We start from the raw sequence: 20288 nt of genomic DNA, 5'->3' as shown, positions 1-20288 counted from the left end.
GTAAAATAATATTGATAGTAGAAGGTGTCCCTAGTAGTGACGAAATATTTTCAGATCTTACGTTTCAACGATCAATAGGACTAGAAAAAAATTAATTGCGACATATCACCGTTACTGCTAGGAGACACTATTAAGTGGTATGATTCTACAACATCTTAAATATCATACTGGATGAACGAAATAAAATTACACTTGATGTGGACGAATCGAAACTATCTATTTTAATTACGAAACAAATTATTTTATTTTAATCTACACTTCTGTATTCTCTGTTTTCTTTCCTTTTGTCCTAAATGGTTAAGTTGTATCAAAGTTTGTGAAACACAATTTAATTTAATTCATTTTTTTTTCGAGACCCAAGCAGTGAAAAAAAACATGATATAAAATAGGAAAATTGAGAGTTGGGGCAAAGTGATTTTTTCGTACTTAAAGCTATATAAACTTTAGTATTTTAGTTAATATTGTTCAAATTATGAACGACCTTAATACAATATATATAATAACATATCATCATAATTATCAATATATACGAATTTATTTGTGTGTGTGTTTTTTTTTTTCTTGTCTTTTATTTTCTTCCATTTTATGTAATAAAATCTTATATATTTCGTACTTTAACTTATTTTATTTAACTTACAGTAAAATTAGACACTGCCTTCACCTCTAATGTAGTTCAAAGGTTCTAGATTTAAGTGATGTTAATAATCTCATTCTATTGTTAATTAATGACAATGTGCTCCAAGAAACTTCATTCACTTTTGTGGGTATCTACATGTGTTGGTAACTTTGTTTTATTACGGTACCTACTAGAATTCAAAGCTAATTAGGTAACCACAAACACGATGAAAGAAGGTCTCAAAAGAAATTTCTCGTCTCCATCGATATTTACAACGCATTCGAAAATTATATTCATTCTTTCTTTTTTCCTCAAAATTCAAAATTACCTTTTTTTATTTATTTTATTTTATTTTATTTGGTAACTTCCCGCTTCAATTCTTCTTGAGGCAGCACGATCGATTTCTTTTAAAATTTTGGTTATCAACACTCGTTATATATATATATATATGGATTTTAAATTTTTGTAATTATCCTTAGGTAGTTAGATTATAGTTACCTTAGTGATGAAACAATCTTGAAAGAAGAACAGAAGAGGGGAAGGGAAGTTACGCAAAACGTTTTCAAAGTCTTTCAAGAATTTTTATGTAGAAATTTTTTATTTTTTTATCTGCCCTGATGGTATCCACTTTTTACCAAAGAACGACTCCCCTTGAGTCAAAAAAGCACAAAAGCATGCATTTCACCTTGGACTTCGACACACTATTGCGCACTTTGACGTTTCGTTTCGGGGTCATATTGAAAACATCAACTTTCATCACCAGTGATAATTCTGTTCAGTAAATCCGGGTTAGATTCCACTTGATCCAACAAATCAGCCGCCACAGTCCTCCGGTCATGTTTTTGTTGCTGTGTGAGATTTTTCGGAACCAGTTGGGCACACACTTTTCGCATTCCCAAATTTTCAGTTAATATCAGACGCACTGTTTCTCGGTTCATGTTCAGTTCATTCGCAATCATTTTTACGGTTAATCGTCTATCCGCTCGCACAAGTTCCCTCACCCTGTCTGTATTCTCTTCTGTTCGTGTTGTTGTGGGTCGCCCACTGCGATGTTCATCTTCGATTTTTGTTCTTCCTTTCACAAACATTTTGTGCTAACGATAACATTTCATTTCCAAAGACCTGCTGAAGCGTCCGGTACGTTACCACGGTAGTTTCATCAAGTTTCACATAGAAGGAGATTGCGTAGTGCTGCTCAATACTACGTGCTTTCATTGTTGTGACGGGGGTCCAACAAACAGCCGCACTCTTCAACCTCTAACTCCATGATTAATAATATTTCGTGAGTGTCACGTGCTGTGCTACTAGAGCAGACCCAAGGTCACAAGCTGGCGGCGGTTTCAGTCTGCAGGGTTGCCAGCACCATGCCAGCATCAGCTGAAAAAAAAAATTCTCATTACTTTATTGTCGGACCTCACATAGTGTATATGTGCAATCAACATTTCTAGGTATAACTATTGATAACAAAATCGAATGTCATGAGCATACAAAAGTTATCTGCAATAAACTAGCCTCAGCAGCATACAAATGGATCTCTAGTATCAAGATTAGACATTATTTTATTCAAATATCATACATGGTTTGTGTTCTGGGTAACCTCATCGGATCTAAATAAAGCTTTTCGCATGCAAAAATGGTGGTACGATTTATCACACACACACTTCAGTTATCGGAAAATCTGTTAGGTAAACCGCGATCTCTTCAAGCAATTAGAGATATTAATAGTGCCATGTGCATATTGTGGCAACACTCGTTTTTCGAGTTGATTATTTTGTATATTTTCAATTTTGTTTTAATGTTTACGATATAAAAGTCATATATTAAGGTTAAGGTAATTAAATGTTGTGTATGAAATATAATGCAAGCTGCACAATGTTGTTAATTCCAGTGTCAGCAGTCTGTTGTAAATAAATGTGAATAAGAATGTCTTCGTTGAGAGTCTGGCAATGTAGGAAGGAAATGTAGACAATGCGTCTATTCTTGCATTAGCCAGATTCTATAAATTGTACAAAGAGAATCTGTAAGATTTCACGAATTTCACGAAATCACGGATATGCGGAAATTGCTTAGAATCGAGAAATCAGAGTGTGTCGAGAGTTGCAGTTTTTGAGTCTTGACACATGGAAGGAATTTGTCTTTCCATGTGAAAAGGGGTCGCACGTGTCACAAGCAGACGACAAGCAGACGACGGAGGTTGGACCCAGCTCAACAAAACCAGAGGATGAGAGAGGTTCAGGATCGAGTCCTTGCGGGACAGTTGATCAAGTCTTTAGGGTCGAGTTTTGGATCAAGTCCTAGAGATCAAGTCTTCGAGATCGAGTCTCAGTGATCGAGTCTTAGAGATCAGACTTTGAATACCGTTTAAATCGAGTTCTTGGTAAACTACGTTTAAAGTCGCCAGACAGCCAGATGACAGCGAACGGAAATACAGCGTAAAACTACACTATTTTAACAACGCAGAACGTCACGTCCAGAGAAGCTATTGAGAGGATTCATACCTCAATGCTCGTCCTCGTAGTCCAGCAATCAGAAGTATCATCATAGAGGAGCCAGGTTCGACGCCAGATCATCGTTGGAACAACACCAGATTTCCAGGTATGTGTTACACCGACTCAGGGCTCAAAGGCTCAATACTCGACCGTTGTTATACTCGTCTGGCAAATCGTTCCTAATATCCGTCATTAAATGCTTTACGAAATCTTACAGTAAACTCTTAATTCTGAGAAATACAGTGATATCAAATTAATGAAGTTAACGTATTCTTATTTGTTTTTATCCCCATTAAGAAACCTCTCGCAAATGAATATTAGTTTTATCCCACTCATTTTAGATGGTGAGTGGAAGGCATCCAGTTGCACTCAAAATTGCATCCCCAACTAGGCACTGAGTGGCTGGGTTGTCATGGTGGAGTATGCTACGGGTTTCGATCATAGTGAATAAAAGAATAGTAATTCATAGCATGGTGGAAATTGCTGGTTTTGGTAATAGGCCAATCAGTAGCGATCTCAGCGAATATATTTAAATAATTAAGCCCTCCCGACCCACCCATTTTTAAATGATATTATATTACGTTATATTAGTAAATAATCCCACCCATCCCACCCTCTTTACGAAAAAGTGTAACATTAAGGATTTTGAACGTATTTTCTCGAATTAGTTTAAGGTATTTAGTTATAAGTTGTTAATTAATGTAGTGTGAATTTAAGGTTTTGCAATAAGAAGATAATTTATCCGACCCTCCAGACCAATTAGTTAAAGTAGCTCGAAGTATACGTTTTATAAGAATAAATAATTAAAGTAATTAATAAGTAAATGAGTAACGAAAGTATTCGTACGAGAGCACAAAGAGCGGCAAAAGGAGTACAGGTCGGAAGCATATTTAATATTGCGTCCTCGAGTAAGAAAAAGCAAGAAAGCGTAAAACCTAGTTTGAAATTAGGACCCGTAGAGAACTTTCCGTCTAGTCCTGTAGCAAAATCTTACACAGAAGATTTTCAATCTATCTTTCCGTTTGAAAGTAGTGTAATAGGTGATAAGCATTCAAGTAGTTCAAAAGAAAATAAGATGGCGACAGGCGTAATGTTCTATTCAGATGTAAACAAACTTCCGAAGTTTGATTTAAAGGTAGATAATGATATAATTGGATTCTTCGACGAGTTTGACGACGCGTGTCAAATGGCAGGCGTGAGTGAGGATAAAAGAAAGGAACTGTTACCTAGCGTGTTTAAAGGGAATGGTAGACAGTGGATGAAGGTATTTTTAAAGAGAAGGAATGTTAGCGATATAGATTATAAGCAATTACAGAAAAGTATAATAGAGGAATTTACACGTACGAACGTAACATTAGATATAGAGGAAAGAATAAGAGAAAGGTTGCATCTTGAGGATGAACCTATTATAAATTATGTGTACGACATGTTAGTGTTGTGCGAAAGATTAGACGCTAGCATGGACGACAAAAAGAAAATAGGGATAATAGTAGGTGGCCTTCAGCCATACTTCATGGAAAGAGTAGGAACTAACTCGTATTCGACAATAGATAAATTTGTGGAGGATCTCCAGAAAGTTGAAAAGAATAAGTGTAAAGTAGAGAAACGCGTCAAAAGAGAGAATGGAAAAGTTACCGTCAAAGACCTTTTAAAGAAAATGCGAGAACAAGTAGAAGATGAGGATAGTGATGTTGAAATAGATAAATTGCTATTGAAGAAAGAGATTAAGAATAGGGAAGATGTTAAAATTAAGCAGGAACCACCAAGTATCACTCAGTTGGGTGAGCTAGAGAAAAAGATAGAAAAACTACAGTTAACATTAGCGACTAAGTTTCAGGACCGGAATAGTAGAGAAGATAAAAGCGATAGAGATTCGAAGCAACAGAAGAATAATAGTAGTAATTTTAGAGGAAACAGAAATTTTCGTAATGGAGGACGAAATTTTTATAGAAACAATGGAAATAGGAATTGGAATCGGGATAATAATAATAATAGCTATAGTAGAAATAGAGGTCCTAACGAATACAATAACAGAAGAGGATTTAGGAATAATTGGCGTGGTAACCGAGGGGGAAGAAGGACGAATTTTTGGCAACAACGAGGGAGGAGTTGTTGTGCTAACGGGTCTAATGGTCCATCATGGTGCCAGAATCATAGTCAAGTAAACGGTCAGGTTCAATACGTTCCAGTTGTACCGAACCAGATAAATGGCACAACGTACTATCAGGCTACAAGCGCAAATAATTTAAACTGAGTAATACTGTAAATGACAGAGGCGCATTTAAAGGAGGTAAATCAAAAATTAGAGAAATAGTAGCCTCTACGTTAACGGAGAATAACATGCTGTACGTTCCGATAGAAGTCGACGGGAGAAGTCATAAAGCATTGATCGATACGGGTTCGCAGATATCTATCGTAAATGAAAAGCTAGTTCCACCTAGCGCAAAGGTAATTCCTAGACCAACACGTATTCGTGGAATAACACAGAATGTGTTAGTAGTAAGTAAGATCGCTGTGATAAGATTTAAAATGGCCGGACAGACATTTCATTTGGAATTTCGCGTAGTGAAGGATTTTCCGTATCAAATTTTGATCGGGAATGATTTTCTACAAAGCCAGAATTGCCAAATAAATTACGGTCAGAATAAATTGACGTTGCAGAGATTTGGAAAGCCAAGATTAAGGAAAAGGGAAGAACAGGAATCTGTGACTGTATCCGATAAGGCAGCTTTAGGTATAAAACATTGTATTAGACCAAGATGGGTACTAGGTCATAAGGTACGGTTGTTACCTAGGACTAAGACTACTGTGGAAGTTAATTTGGTTAGTTCTTGGAATAACAGGGAATACTTGTTAGAGCCAGATAGAAAGATAGAAACCCAATACAATGTGTTGATCCCGCGCGCACTTTTATCGGCTGAGAACAATAAGATCGAAATCATTAATCCATCCAATAGATCAATTTTATTAAGGCCAAATATAACATTAGGACAAGCTGAGGAATGTGTAGATGAAGACCAATTGAAGAACGAAGGATTATCAAACGAGGATATAGATGGTATTTTAAGATCCCGTAGGAATTTTGACAAATCTCGATTGAAATTTGGAACAGAGACGAAACCTGAAATTAAGGAGCGAATTGAGAGCTTATGCTATAATTTTGCGGATGTTTTTGCATGGCAGGATGATGAATTAGGTCAGGTTAAACATTTCGAGCACCACATCGAGTTGGAAACAAAAGTACCGTTTAGAAGACACCAATATCCTATTCCCATCGCGCTAAGAGATAAAGTGAAGGAACAAATTAACATTTTGTTAAGACAGGGAATAATAGAAGAAAGTGCTAGTGCTTATAACTCTCCTATGTTGTTCATACAAAAGCCGTCAGGAGGTATTCGGGCAGTTCTCGACTGTCGCTTTTTGAACAAATGCGTGAAGCTGCATAGCATTGCGCTGCCTCCAATCCATCAAATTCTAACTTGCATGGGAGGACATAAATACTTTAGCATTTTGGACGTAAAGTCGGCTTACCACCAAGTGCCTATTTCTGAGGAGTCACGAGAGTATACCGCATTCAATATACCAGACGTAGGAGCCTATTCATATCGAGTGCTTCCAATGGGTTATTTACAGGCGCCCGCTATATATACAAAAATAATGGCGATGACCCTGGCAAACGTAAATCCGGAGTCAGTTTCCTATTATATGGATGATGTATTTCTTTATACGAATGATCAGGAGAAAATGGTAGACGTACTACAATCAGTTTTTAAAAGGTTGAGGCATTACGGTCTCAAACTATCAGTAAAGAAATGTCAGTTCATAGAAAGGAAAATCTTGGCTCTCGGACACATTGTCAGTGACGCAGGATATGAGGTTAGCCCGAAGATAATACAGGCGATTAAAGCGTGTAAGGCCCCGAATAATGTTAAACAATTAAAATCTTTTCTTGGACTAACGAATTACGTTAGAAAATTTTGTAAGGACTATGCCAAAATCACGTCAACGTTTCAACCAATTTTGAAAAAGGGTCACAAGTTCGAGTGGAATGAATCACATCAGCAGGCTTTTGATCAATTGAAATCGGCGTTAATGAATGCACCATTATTGGCCCCGTTTCGGGAAGATCTGGACACGAGAGTGTACACTGACGCATCGACTAGTTCGATTGGCGGAGTTTTAATGCAAAAACAGGCTAATGGTGAATGGACACCAGTAGCGTACTACAGTCGCGTGTTACGTCCACAAGAGAAGACCAGACATATAGTGGAGTTAGAAATATTGGCAGTGATAAGTTCATTAAGAGCATTTAATTATTACTTGTTCAATAAAGAATTTGAATTGTATACCGACTGTAAGGCGTTAAAGTATTTGCAAACGTCGCCGAAGTTAGCTCCGAAACTTGTGAGATGGAGTTTAGATTTAGCCCAGTATAAGTACACACCGGTGCATTGTCCTGGAGAAAAGAATCCTAGTGATATTTTGTCCAGGAACACCGACATTGAACCAACAGGAGATGACATTGAGGCATCATCATCACTTAGAAACATTGAAAGTGAATTCCGAAGATCTACAAGTCAATTTGACCTTTGACAAGGACATTGATGTTGGCGAGTTACAGCGAAAAGATTCATTTTTCGGTCCGATCATGCACGCAATTGAACATCCAGAAGATGCAGACGTAAAAGCCGAAAAGCAAGCTCGATGGTATACGGTAAAGGACAATAGGCTATACAGAACATAACGAATGGCAGGCGGTACAAAGTTGTTATTATGTATCCCTTATACATTAAGAGAACAGGTATTCAAGAACCTACATTGTTCTGTGTATGGTGGTGGACATTTCTCTTACACGAAGTGTTACAAACGTGCACTAAAGTTAATATATTTTCCGAACATGAAGAAATTCTTTATGGAGAAAATAGGAGAATGTATAAGTTGTCAGATACAGAAAAGGAAGACAGGAAGAGTACCATTTCACGCGCAGACGTACCCCTCTTATGCTCCATTCCAGTCAGTTGTGATGGATGAGGTCGGTCCTTTCAAGTTGTCTCGTAATAATAGAAATAAATATGTTCTAGTATATGTAGATAATGCAACTAGATTTGTTATCGCTAGAGCGGTACCCGGAGTAACGGCAGAGATCGTTGCGCAGGTAATATTCGAAGATCTTATTACGAAACATGGGGTCCCATCTCAGCTCCATCTGGATAGGATGTCATCTCATCGCAGCAAAATCTTGGAGGAAATGTCAGAGAAATTTGGAATGCAATTGCATTTTGCGAATACAAGCGCCCATTATTCGATAGGAAGCGCAGAAAGGGCCATTGGCTCATTACAGCAAGTAATGAAGCATTACATTGATAAGGATTTTTTAAACTGGGATGAGATATTACCAAGTTTGATATTTACTATTAATATGCAAGTGCATGATGGTACTGGTTTTTCGCCGTACTATCTATTGCATGGAGTCGAACCAAGAACGTTTCTTGAGCAGGACCTAGACATTCCTTGCGAGTTCGTCGACAATGAGGTGAGACTTCAGAGCATAAAAGAGGCACGACAGCTGGCGTATAAAAATTTGCAGAGAAGATTTAGATCTCAGAAGAAGCAAATAGAGAAAAAGTTTGACCAACCAAGTTTTGAGATCGGTCAAAAAGTGTTAATTAGGGAAATGCCAAGAGCAGGTTTGCCGGCATGTTTTGGAAACCGTTACAATATAAAAGGGGTAATTGTGGACAAAATAAACAATAATTCATACAAAGTGCAGTATGAAACTAAAAAGGGTGAAAAGAAGAGTGACACTATAGACTTAAGACGATTAAAATTGTTTGTAGAGAGTAAAAATGGTGAAAAGTTTGGTGATACAGCTCAAACATCGGATGGCGATGAATAAATTTAAATTTGGTGAAAAAAATTTTTTTTAAAAATATTTAACGTAGGGTCTAATGTAACTATGGTACAAATTGGGTCTACCGATGAAGTGTCAGAAAGGGGGCACTTTCTCAACCAAACCCTAAACCCGAGATTGGAGGAAATGCTAATCTCCATCAGGAAATTTCCCGAATCGATAGACACTTTTTGAATTGTAGTTGCTAGAGTTTTGAATAAATAAATAAATGTATGGAATGTGAAATTAAATTAAAATTAAAATCAGTTGACACCTAGAAAGTAAAATAAAATATAAAATACATAGGAATAAATAAATTGTTGACAGTAGGTTAAAACACAAATAAATAAATAAATGAATAGCAACAAGGAAATTAATATTAGGTTTTACTAATTACAGAGTTTTATTCGAGACTGAAAAGGAATCAGTATAAAATGGAATCAACAATGTTGGTCATCTTTATAAAGTTGATAGTTATGGTTCATTTTGGAAAGTCAGACGACCATCATCAAATAACTATGAAGGACGTAGGAATAGCCCTAACGCAAGATTCGTTGGCCGTTCATGCGTCAAATATGGTTTATACAACTATCCGATTACATGTAAACTTTCACGAAGCTGTGCCTATGCACAAAGTGTGTAGTGAATCATATGATATTTTAGAAGAGTATGCAGAAAGGGAAAGACAATTTAGAATTAATATAATAAATTCAATACCATGTCAATTTGTATTTATAAATGGCAGTTCTAAATGTATGGAGTCAACAAGAACTAAACGTTCAATTTGGTCTATGTTATTAGGTTTTGGGTCTATAGGTTTGTCAGCCTATAACCTAATACACACACAGCAATTGTCAACCTCGATTCAGAAATTGTCTGAACACGAAAACGTATTAGCTGAAGAAATTCACAAGTTAAAAATATCGCATAATGAGGAAATATCAATAATGCATGGTGTGGTAGTAAAGGTGCATCATGTTCTTCAGAATGTAAGGAGTAAACTGCAAGAGATGTATTGCTACTTGCAGCAAGCTCAAAGGAAAATTTTGACCAATCTATTTTCTCATTTAGCTAGAGAGAGAGTTAATAAAATATTTAACGACATACTTAGCAACTAATTATCCTATCATATTTTATCAAATTTAGATGTGAACAAATTTATAACTAGTCATGATATTTTGAAGCATTCAATTTATCGTTTCGACATAGGAATGTTTTATCGAGTGTCATCTATTTACTTAATGAAATACAACTATAATGAAAACAACATCGACTTATTACTAAAAACGCCTATTGTTTATGAAAATACTGTATCAAAGATGTTTAATGTAATTTCAATGGGTTTCCTAACGAACAATTTTCGAACATATTACAAGTTACCGGAAGTGGTATACTTAGCTAATGGAATGTATCATACGTTAGATCGATCGAAATGCGAATTCAAGAGTTTCTTGTATTTTTGCGAGCAGATATCATTAGATGATGCAGCTAAGTGCTTGAACAACATTGTGTTCAATGGATCGCTAAGTGGTTGCGAACAACAAACGGAGAAATACCTAGGCAAGGTAGTATACAAATATACTCATGCTGGAGTATTATACTCATCATTGGTAGAAGGATATGTAACTAAACTAGGAAAACATCATGAGGTTACATCGACGAAGGTAAATTTTGGGAATAATTGTTCGTACTTCATTGAATACGGTTCATTTGATAACCTAATTTTCGGAGAATTGGCGATTCCAACAAGGAAAGTAATAAGCGTAAATAATAAACATCTAAGTTTGATAGGAAATTGGGCGCTCAAGCAATTAAACTTTAGTATACACCACGAGGAACTCAATAATCTAGCGGAAAATTTATTAAAACTGAAAGTGGATACTACTGTACCACTATTAATAATTAAAACAAATTACATGATGTATGTAATAGCAGCCATCATATTAGTATTAGTTGTTTCAGTCATTGCATTAATAGCGTTGTACTGTAGACTGTATAAATCCATAAGAAAATATAAAGTAGAAAACAATGAACCATAATAATAATAATAATAATAATAATAATAATAACAATAATAATAATAAAATCATTTAGTGTCATATTGTATAAAAATGTTTTAATATTCCGTGCACTAGAACGGAAAAATCTAGAAAAGGTTGTAAACCACGTTGTAAACAATAGAATTAAGTATTGGTTATTTTGAAAAAAAAAGATGAAGTCGAATGTAAACAAACATGTAAATGTGTCAAAGTGTATACAAATCATGCATTCCATACTCACCAAACAGCCATCACCAATAGTAAACACCATCACCAAATGAAGGTATGAAGTCAAGTAAATAAAGTCTATACTCTATAATAGTCCATAATAGATCATACTACCCAAACCGAATAGGTTGTATTGTAATACGGTACCAAACGATGTCAAATTTCCGTATTAAGTGTGAAAGAAATGAAGGAAAATTGTGAAGTAAAGATAGGAAATAGATGAGAATAGATAACCTAGACGAATCTAGGATAGTAACATCAAACAAGGATAGATAAAGTCAAAAACATTCAAACATTCAAGAAGGGATAAGGAAAATAAATGTAGAAAGTGATAATATTAGTAATAATAACAATAGAAATAGTTAATAATAGATAAGAATAGACAAAATAGTAATAAATTACTATTATGGTAGTAGTAGATATATATATGCATAATTACTACAAGTGTTTCTATAAAATAATGAATAATGAATTTTATATAGTATGTACATGATAAATTAAAGGGTTAAAATATGCGAATAAGCTTAGATGAATCTAGAAATAGTTCACAAAGAGTATTGAAGAATGTTTAGTTTATGTAGTAATAACATATTTACTCATTATTTTTAAAATCCAAAAATTTTTGTAAGTTTTAGAAAAGAAAAGAAAAGAAAATAATATATTTTATTATAATTAGTAATAATCAATCAATATTGATTGAAAAGAATCATTAGAATTATTTATTTTATCGTGGAATGTAATTTACAAACGCTACGAGCAATGCTCATATATTATTCAGTATGGATTTACGTCAAACAGCTTTTGGACGTTCTGAGCAGCAAGAGGTAAGAATGTGAACAAGAGACCCGCGCGAGAGAGTACAGACAAGACCCTGTGAAGGCTAGGTTAGTCTCCACTCCAGGTCTCAGGGAACACTGCAGACGAAATACGAACGGTTCCGAGTGAACTCGGACGAACACGAAGGATTCATTGTCTATCCCGCCACGCAGAAAGCCTTGCTGGCTTCCCGTTCAGCTCAGTCCGAGCGTAAATCTATGAAATATATTTTTAAAAATTATAGAAAAATTAGTATTTAATAAAATTAATGATATTTAATCACGTAGATGATTAAAATAAAGTCTAAACTACATAAATACGTATGAAATAAGTAATAAAAGTTTAAATATAGAGAGATATAGCGAGTGTAACTTAGTGCTATATTTATGGTAGAAAAAGAGTGAAAACACGAGTTTTTAAGTGTGAAACAGAGTCTCCTAGTTATGGTTAGAAGGAATTCACACATAGTTAAAGTTTTAACGGTCATGCACGGGAATTACTGAGAAAGTAGCAAGTGTGCTCGACACAGAAAGAACAAAATGAGACTGCTTCAAAAATATGCGAATTTTAGGACGCAAAAAGTGTAAGCAGACACAAGATAGGAATATTAATTATTTAATTAACTATAATAAATGTAATTTTCTACGAATTTTAAGTAGGCCTATCCCGACTTTATCTATTTCTCGTCTATTTCAGATAATATCCAAAAACGAAGGAAATGGACATCAATACAATATTATTATTAATATCAGCGTTAGTTTTAGGAAGTGTATTAGTTGTAATAGTAATTATCACGTGTTATATTTTGATAAGATTAAATAGGTTAGAGAGAAAATACGAAAATAGTGTAAGAAATAGTAAAAATAATGTAAGATCAAACATAGGTTTAGAAGTAAGTGGTAGAGATGAGTCTGAGACTTACGCACTTTCACAAGTTTCACCACTCTACGCCACAATTTTAAATAAGAGCAAATCAACACTCAAAACTATGCCACAAAGCACTGATATCACTATTCGTAATAATTTGCCAGATCGTAGTAAAGCAGGTTGTAGTGAGAGCACTGAAACTGAGTGGGAAAACACACACTTGTACCACATCACTACAGAAGATGAGAAACACACTAATACATTAATGGGACACTATGAAACCACGAAAACCGACGTTTTTCTCGAAAATTCCGACAAACACGGAAAAACCGAGTGCCCGAAAAACATGAAAAGTGAGTTTTTTATCCATGCGATGTAATTGTGCTATAAAACACAGTGTTTTAAAACAAATAACAAAATATTTGGTAGTGAATATTAACATCCAGTGTTATCCGTACAAGAGTGACGCGCAAACAGAAATTGCTGGAGCGGATGTAAGATTAACCTTGGTCGAAAAATGATGAACCAGCAGTTACCAAGTTGGAACTTTCAGCAGCATAGCCAACGCCCTACAGCAAGATTTTATGTCCGTCAACTCTAAAATATCAGTGATTAAATTTTAGGATGAAAATAAAACAATTATATTTTCAGTTTTTTAGTGCTACGGAAAAATATCAACTTACTATGTTTTAATAATATGTTAAGAGTTTTTGTTCTTAGATTTCCAATCTGATACCAGTGGAAACAGATGATGATTAACCAGTACTAATACGGCCAATAAATACGTCAGTTGGCACGTATGGACAGAGAGAGTAGTGGAAATTTTTGTAACATGAAACCATAAAAGGGCTGTTGCGAAGGAAGATTAACCAAGAGTACTTGTAAATGAACATATATATAATTTTGCACAAGCACTCTTGTGCAAATGTGATGAGCAAGTAATTCATTGAAAACTCACTAGATGTCGTGAGCATATACTTTGCCAGTTACATTTTGAAGTTTTGTATTCTATAATTATATGAATTAAGTAAATGATTAAAGATTGAAATATATATATATTATTAATAGTTTAGGTGAAGGAATATCAATTATTGTTTATATTATTATTTTGCACAATTATACATGTTTTATTTAATTTCAAATTTACATTTATCGTTTACTACTAATTTATTTTGTATGTTGTACAGGGTGTTCATGGAAAATCGCCCTCTTACGAGGTCTACTTTGGTTTGCGAAGCAACCAAGATTTTGAGGGGGGCCATGTGGCAACACTCGTTTTTCGAGTTGATTATTTTGTATATTTTCAATTTTGTTTTAATGTTTACGTTATAAAAGCCATATATTAAGGTTAAGGTAATTAAATGTTGTGTATGAAATATAATGCAAGCTGCACAATGTTGTTAATTCCAGTGTCAGCAGTCTGTTGTAAATAAATGTGAATAAGAATGTCTTCGTTGAGAGTCTGGCAATGTAGGAAGGAAATGTAGACAATGCGTCTATTCTTGCATTAGCCAGATTCTATAAATTGTACAAAGAGAATCTGTAAGATTTCACGAATTTCACGAAATCACGGATATGCGGAAATTGCTTAGAATCGAGAAATCAGAGTGTGTCGAGAGTTGCAGTTTTTGAGTCTTGACACATAGAAGGAATTTGTCTTTCCATGTGAAAAGGGGTCGCACGTGTCACAAGCAGACGACAAGCAGACGACAAGCAGACGACGGAGGTTGGACCCAGCTCAACAAAACCAGAGGATGAGAGAGGTTCAGGATCGAGTCCTTGCGGGACAGTTGATCAAGTCTTTAGGGTCGAGTTTTGGATCAAGTCCTAGAGATCAAGTCTTCGAGATCGAGTCTCAGTGATCGAGTCTTAGAGATCAGACTTTGAATACCGTTTAAATCGAGTTCTTGGTAAACTACGTTTAAAGTCGCCAGACAGCCAGATGACAGCGAACGGAAATACAGCGTAAAACTACATTATTTTAACAACGCAGAACGTCACGTCCAGAGAAGCTATTGAGAGGATTCATACCTCAATGCTCGTCCTCGTAGTCCAGCAATCAGGAGTATCATCATAGAGGAGCCAGGTTCGACGCCAGATCATCGTTGGAACAACACCAGATTTCCAGGTATGTGTTACACCGACTCAGGGCTCAAAGGCTCAATACTCGACCGTTGTTATACTCGTCTGGCAAATCGTTCCTAATATCCGTCATTAAATGCTTTACGAAATCTTACAGTAAACTCTTAATTCTGAGAAATACAGTGATATCAAATTAATGAAGTTAACGTATTCTTATTTGTTTTTATCCCCATTAAGAAACCTCTCGCAAATGAATATTAGTTTTATCCCACTCATTTTAGATGGTGAGTGGAAGGCATCCAGTTGCACTCAAAATTGCATCCCCAACTAGGCACTGAGTGGCTGGGTTGACAATACATATTCGTGTACGAAGTACTACCAACAATTAAGGAACACAAATAAATTTCAAAAGAATTTTGATAGACAGACTATAATACAAAAATTAAAGATGATCTTGTTGTAATCAGACCGAAATCCTCTAACTTCTCATAATATATTATAGTTAAAGGAATTAACATATTTTGTCTCATCTTTCAACTGAGATAGAAGAGATACGAAATATAAAAAAGTTATGCAAAATATATTATTAAGAGGTTCATTTTATACTGTAGATGAATTCATGTTGTTAGATTTAAATGACCTTACATGAAGCAATTTTGCTGTATGTAATACATTGACGTGCTTCGTATCTTGTATCATTATGTACAAAATACATCGAACAGAATAAATGAATTGAATTAAATTGCTACATTGTCTTTAAATATAAATATTTTATTGTAACCAGGAGCAGAAATGGATTTTCAGAACTAAATTAATTGTCATTAATACATACAGTCTGTTAAGGATGCTTCACAATACCACGATTCTAGGAAGGTAGGAGAGCATGCAAACTGTCGTGGGCAACCTTTTTAAAATCGCCAGCGTTTGATACAGAAGAAATAACAACTAAACAAAATCAAGATTAATGATTACCGCAATATACTATCTGAAATTCTCTTGAATATAAATGTTTAAAAAATACACGCATATTATATTCATGAAATCTCAACATTAAGATCTAGTGCAGAGGTCGGCAAACTACCCAACCGGACAAAAAGAGGATAGGGGAAGTACATCCCTTTTTTTATTTTTATTTTTTATCTGGCACGCGAGATTCATTTTTAGTGTTTGGTGCCACTTACCTGTGCCAGTTATTTACAATCTGGGCCTACAAAATAAGTTTGCTGACCTCTGATTAGGGAATTATGTTCTAATAAGGTACGAAACAAAGAAAACATGTAAAGTCCTTTCTGTCTTCATATCTTTGCGTAATTCTAATCACTTTTTCTTCCATTTTCCTTGAACTTAAACTCAGGGGACTCCGTTCCCTCGCGTCCCTCCTCATTTTCACTTCTGATTGTAGCACAAGAGACAAACCTAGGGGAAAGTTCCAATCTGATTTATGAGTTATTTCTTGTTCTAATTTTCTTCAGAAGTTTTTCGGGGCTGCAATATTACCATAGAATCTGATAAAACATGTAAAATTAACTCGTAATTTTTATCATATGGAATGACCAAAATGCTCATTTTCTCCAAGATAAAAGGACACCATACAAATTTTAAAGACCCCTAACAAAGAATCTCTGATTTATCTGGAAATTTGTTAGAAATTGAATGTTGAACATGCAGTTTGCACAACACACTAGTAAAAAGGTTTGTGTTCGAAGCTCCACATATTCTTATGAAAGAGACAAAGTTAAATTTAAATAATGGAAATCTTAATAAACACTGATACCATATTACTCACTGATACGACTATAGTGAAAAGCAGTTCATTATTCGATCCTCATTTAAGTGCAATCTTAATCATCATAGTCTTAACCTTTCTTATTTATGAACCAGTAGTTTCATATTAGTTTCTAATTGACGGGAAGAATATTAGACCACAAGGACACCAAAAATTTTTGTTTCTGAAACAAAGGTAGGGAGCCTGCTGTAAAAGAAGAGGCATTCGCTCTGAAATTTCAAATTACCAGGCAATGAAGGTGAAAAAATCATCAAATATAATCGATTTATTTATTTATTGTGGATTTTCTTGATTTTAAAAATGTTTCTAAAGTGAGCTCTGAATCGCTTGTTTTCTTAAGGAATTCGAGCTTGGGTCTCTCATAACGAAAGCGGGTACGCTGATTACGTCAATGTTTATTGCACTTTCGTAAAAGAGCGGTACTTGATCAACTAAGAAAGAAGGGAAGGTGTGGTAATAATTTGGTTGTGACTCCTAAATATAATTTATTATCACGTTTAATTGTAATCCTAAATGACCAGAAATACTGTGAGCTTCAGTGGATTTCTAGAAAATCAAAAAAACATACTGGCCAGACCTTATTTTCCATTCATTCACTCCTGTGGTTGCGATTGATCCAATCTAGAAAAATAAGTGTCTTTACTTAGTTTTCCAGTGAATTTCTGTTCACATTTCTTACTGAATACAATAAACATTATCACATTACATTCACAATTTACAATACAAGCATGTTTGGTAACCGTGCCTTTAAGTAGAGGAAAAGACAGAATTACAAAAGAAAAAGTAAGGCAAAGAACTGAAAACTAACTGTGTATCGTCCAATCATGTTGAAAAGCACTGTAAGCTTATAGTGTTGCCAGGTTGAAAGTAGAATTAGTTTATTGGAGAAAGATAAGATTAAAGGGGCCAGGTTAATCAGTAAGAGTATAGGCAAGAGAAGAAATAATGCCGAAAAGAAGTCAAATAGTATTCACACTTTCACCATAACTCTCTTCATATTGTGCACATTGTCTTCACATGTTATAATGTTACTCTTTTGTGATAATGTTACAAGTTTTTGATCTTAATTGCTCTATTTGCCTTTTTTCTATTGAAAGAAAACATAACAACTCCACTGGCAGTGATCATGTGACAAAAAAGTACTTTGTTCAACAGTAGGTCTTGCCATTGGTGCGAATTTTTGGCTTGACAAACAAATTACTGCCTCTTGGACTGTTAATTGTACGCCCCTTTTGCAGATTTCTTCTAGTATAGGCCCTTTGAATCCCCAATTACGGTTAGCAACATCTTTATCGCGGAAGTTTGAGCCTTAAATTGCTTTTTTCATTAGTTATCCTGGGTACTTCCGCTTTGAAACAAACGCTTTGGATTCTAACTCAGTATGAGAACTCATATTCTTGTGACTATTCTGCTCAAAACATCGTTATTGTAGCAGTAGAGTTAGTTGTTGGCGTTTATACACCTTGTGTTACGTTTGTATGGCCTCTTTTTAAAATTTCTGTTCTCTCGTGAATTTTAACCCTTAACTCACATTCAAGCGAAAGAACTCTGCGCACAATTTAACCCTTTCACTGTGGAAGGCGACGGAAAGAAATTTCCCTAACCTGCGAATGTCGATTATAGTCGACGTGTTAAAATTTGTCTGTATCTTGGTTTTGTTTTAGTTAACTATAGTCGCCAAAGTTTTTCTGTGAGATTTCTATTGTTTATCGAAAACAATAAAACACAAAAAATTGAACGGTACAACTTTGGCGACTATTCTCGACAAAGCCAAGATACGGACAAACAAATTTTAACCTGTCGACTATAGTCGACATTCGCATGTTAAGGAAATTTGGTTTCTATCGACAAAAGTCGACTTCCTCTGTGAAAGGGTTAAAGAGACTTATGTCGAAAATGTGGATAATTTCTAACTTATCCTCGAAACTGAATAGGGGATTTATATTCTTATAATTATGCAAAAAAAATAATAATAATAAATAAATAAATAAATAAATAAAAATAGTGTGTTATAAAATATAAAATATGAATTAATGAAAAATACAAACAAGAAATTATGAATAATAATCAAAAGAGAAATGACAACAAAGAGATAATACCGAATGAAAAGTATGTAGAAAAATATTAAAAAATAAAAAAAGGAAATTGATGAAGGTAACAAAAAATAACGGAAAATGATTAAGATCAGGTGTGGGGTTCGCAGATAGACTGGTGATGCAAATTGTCTTACCTTTTTCTGAAAGAGAAGCAAAAGTTTTGAAGATTAAGCGGAGTGGTTCTATAAATTGTTATAATGTACTGTGTGTTCTAGGACAGATAGGTTGAGAATTTGAGAGCTACAGAGTATCGGTAATCGTTGATGGAGATCAAAAGAAGAGTTAGAGTTTCTCCAACATAGAATGCTGTCGGTAGTTACATTTAACATAAATGAGGTTGAAATACTCAGAATTACCATATGATAATAATTGTGTGTTATTTCTATGAGAGATATTGGAAGATCAAGTTGGTGTCGAATACAATACAGTCTGGTGTGTACAAAGCAATCAGGCAAATTTAACTTGTGACTTGCTCTTTAAAACTATGGAAATAGTCCCAGTACCAATTAACCGTGGGTCCACATGAGAAAAGTCAGTGTTGGGTAAGTTACTTGTAAAATTGTAATGCGTTACAAGTTACTTTACTTTCCCTTAAAATGTAGCGCGTTACTTGCCCCATAAAAGTAACTGCTACCCTATTTCAAAAGTAACGCAAATAACGCGTTACTTTTAGCTCCGAAACTTTGCTATATATATATATATATATATATATATATATAAAGAGGGTTGATTAATTCGTGTGTCAATTTCATTTGTTCATTGTGCAAAAGTGGTATGAGGTAAAGCCGTGAAATTTGGTGTAACTTTAGACGACGGACATAAGTTTGGTTTCACCATAGAAGCATGTCACTTGTACAGCGGGGGACACTTCTAAATGGTACACCTTAGCCGTAAATCTCCATATGGCTGTACCATTTAGAAGTGTCCCCCGCTGTACTAAAGATTAAAGAGATATAGGGTCAAAGGTCAAATTTCGATTTTTTTCGTTATGGGACTGCAATGGTAAATTCTGAAAGAGCATGAAAAAACGTAAATGGAAGTGATAAAAAAAAAAAAGTTGTATTGTATGAGTCTATGTCGCAGGCCGACCAAATATGCGTCAATCAAGTGTCAAGGTCAGAGGTTACGGTCAGATCAAGGTCCCAGGTCATCTTGAGAACCCATTTGAATACACTGAAAACAATGTCCGTACCTCATCATGTCAAATGGGTTCTCAAGGTGACCTGTGACCTTGTAACTGAAACGAACATAAAATAAACTTAATTCGGTATACAAATTATTTCACATCAAGATTTTATTCAATTTTTCAGTAGTTTATCTCTAACATTCTGAGTCGCAATACGTAAAAGGTGCCACAGTTCACATCCTTAAGACATGTT

The 20288-nt window shown here is 34.9% G+C and overlaps 1 long non-coding RNA gene across 1 annotated transcript in view; it reads right to left on the bottom strand.

Annotated features, from left to right (window-relative positions):
* Positions 1–20288, bottom strand: part of LOC145681536 (uncharacterized) — a 50075-nt gene that overhangs the window by 17466 nt on the left and 12321 nt on the right. The window contains exon 3 of the long non-coding RNA XR_014130802.1: positions 1115–1993. This is a non-coding gene — a long non-coding RNA (uncharacterized LOC145681536). The remainder of the gene's footprint in view (positions 1–1114; positions 1994–20288) is intronic.

Source organism: Thermobia domestica, chromosome 3, assembly GCF_964235325.1.
Source record: "Thermobia domestica chromosome 3, izTheDome1.hap1.1, whole genome shotgun sequence".
Taxonomy (NCBI): domain Eukaryota; kingdom Metazoa; phylum Arthropoda; class Insecta; order Zygentoma; family Lepismatidae; genus Thermobia; species Thermobia domestica.
This window is presented reverse-complemented; position numbering and strand designations above follow the sequence as displayed.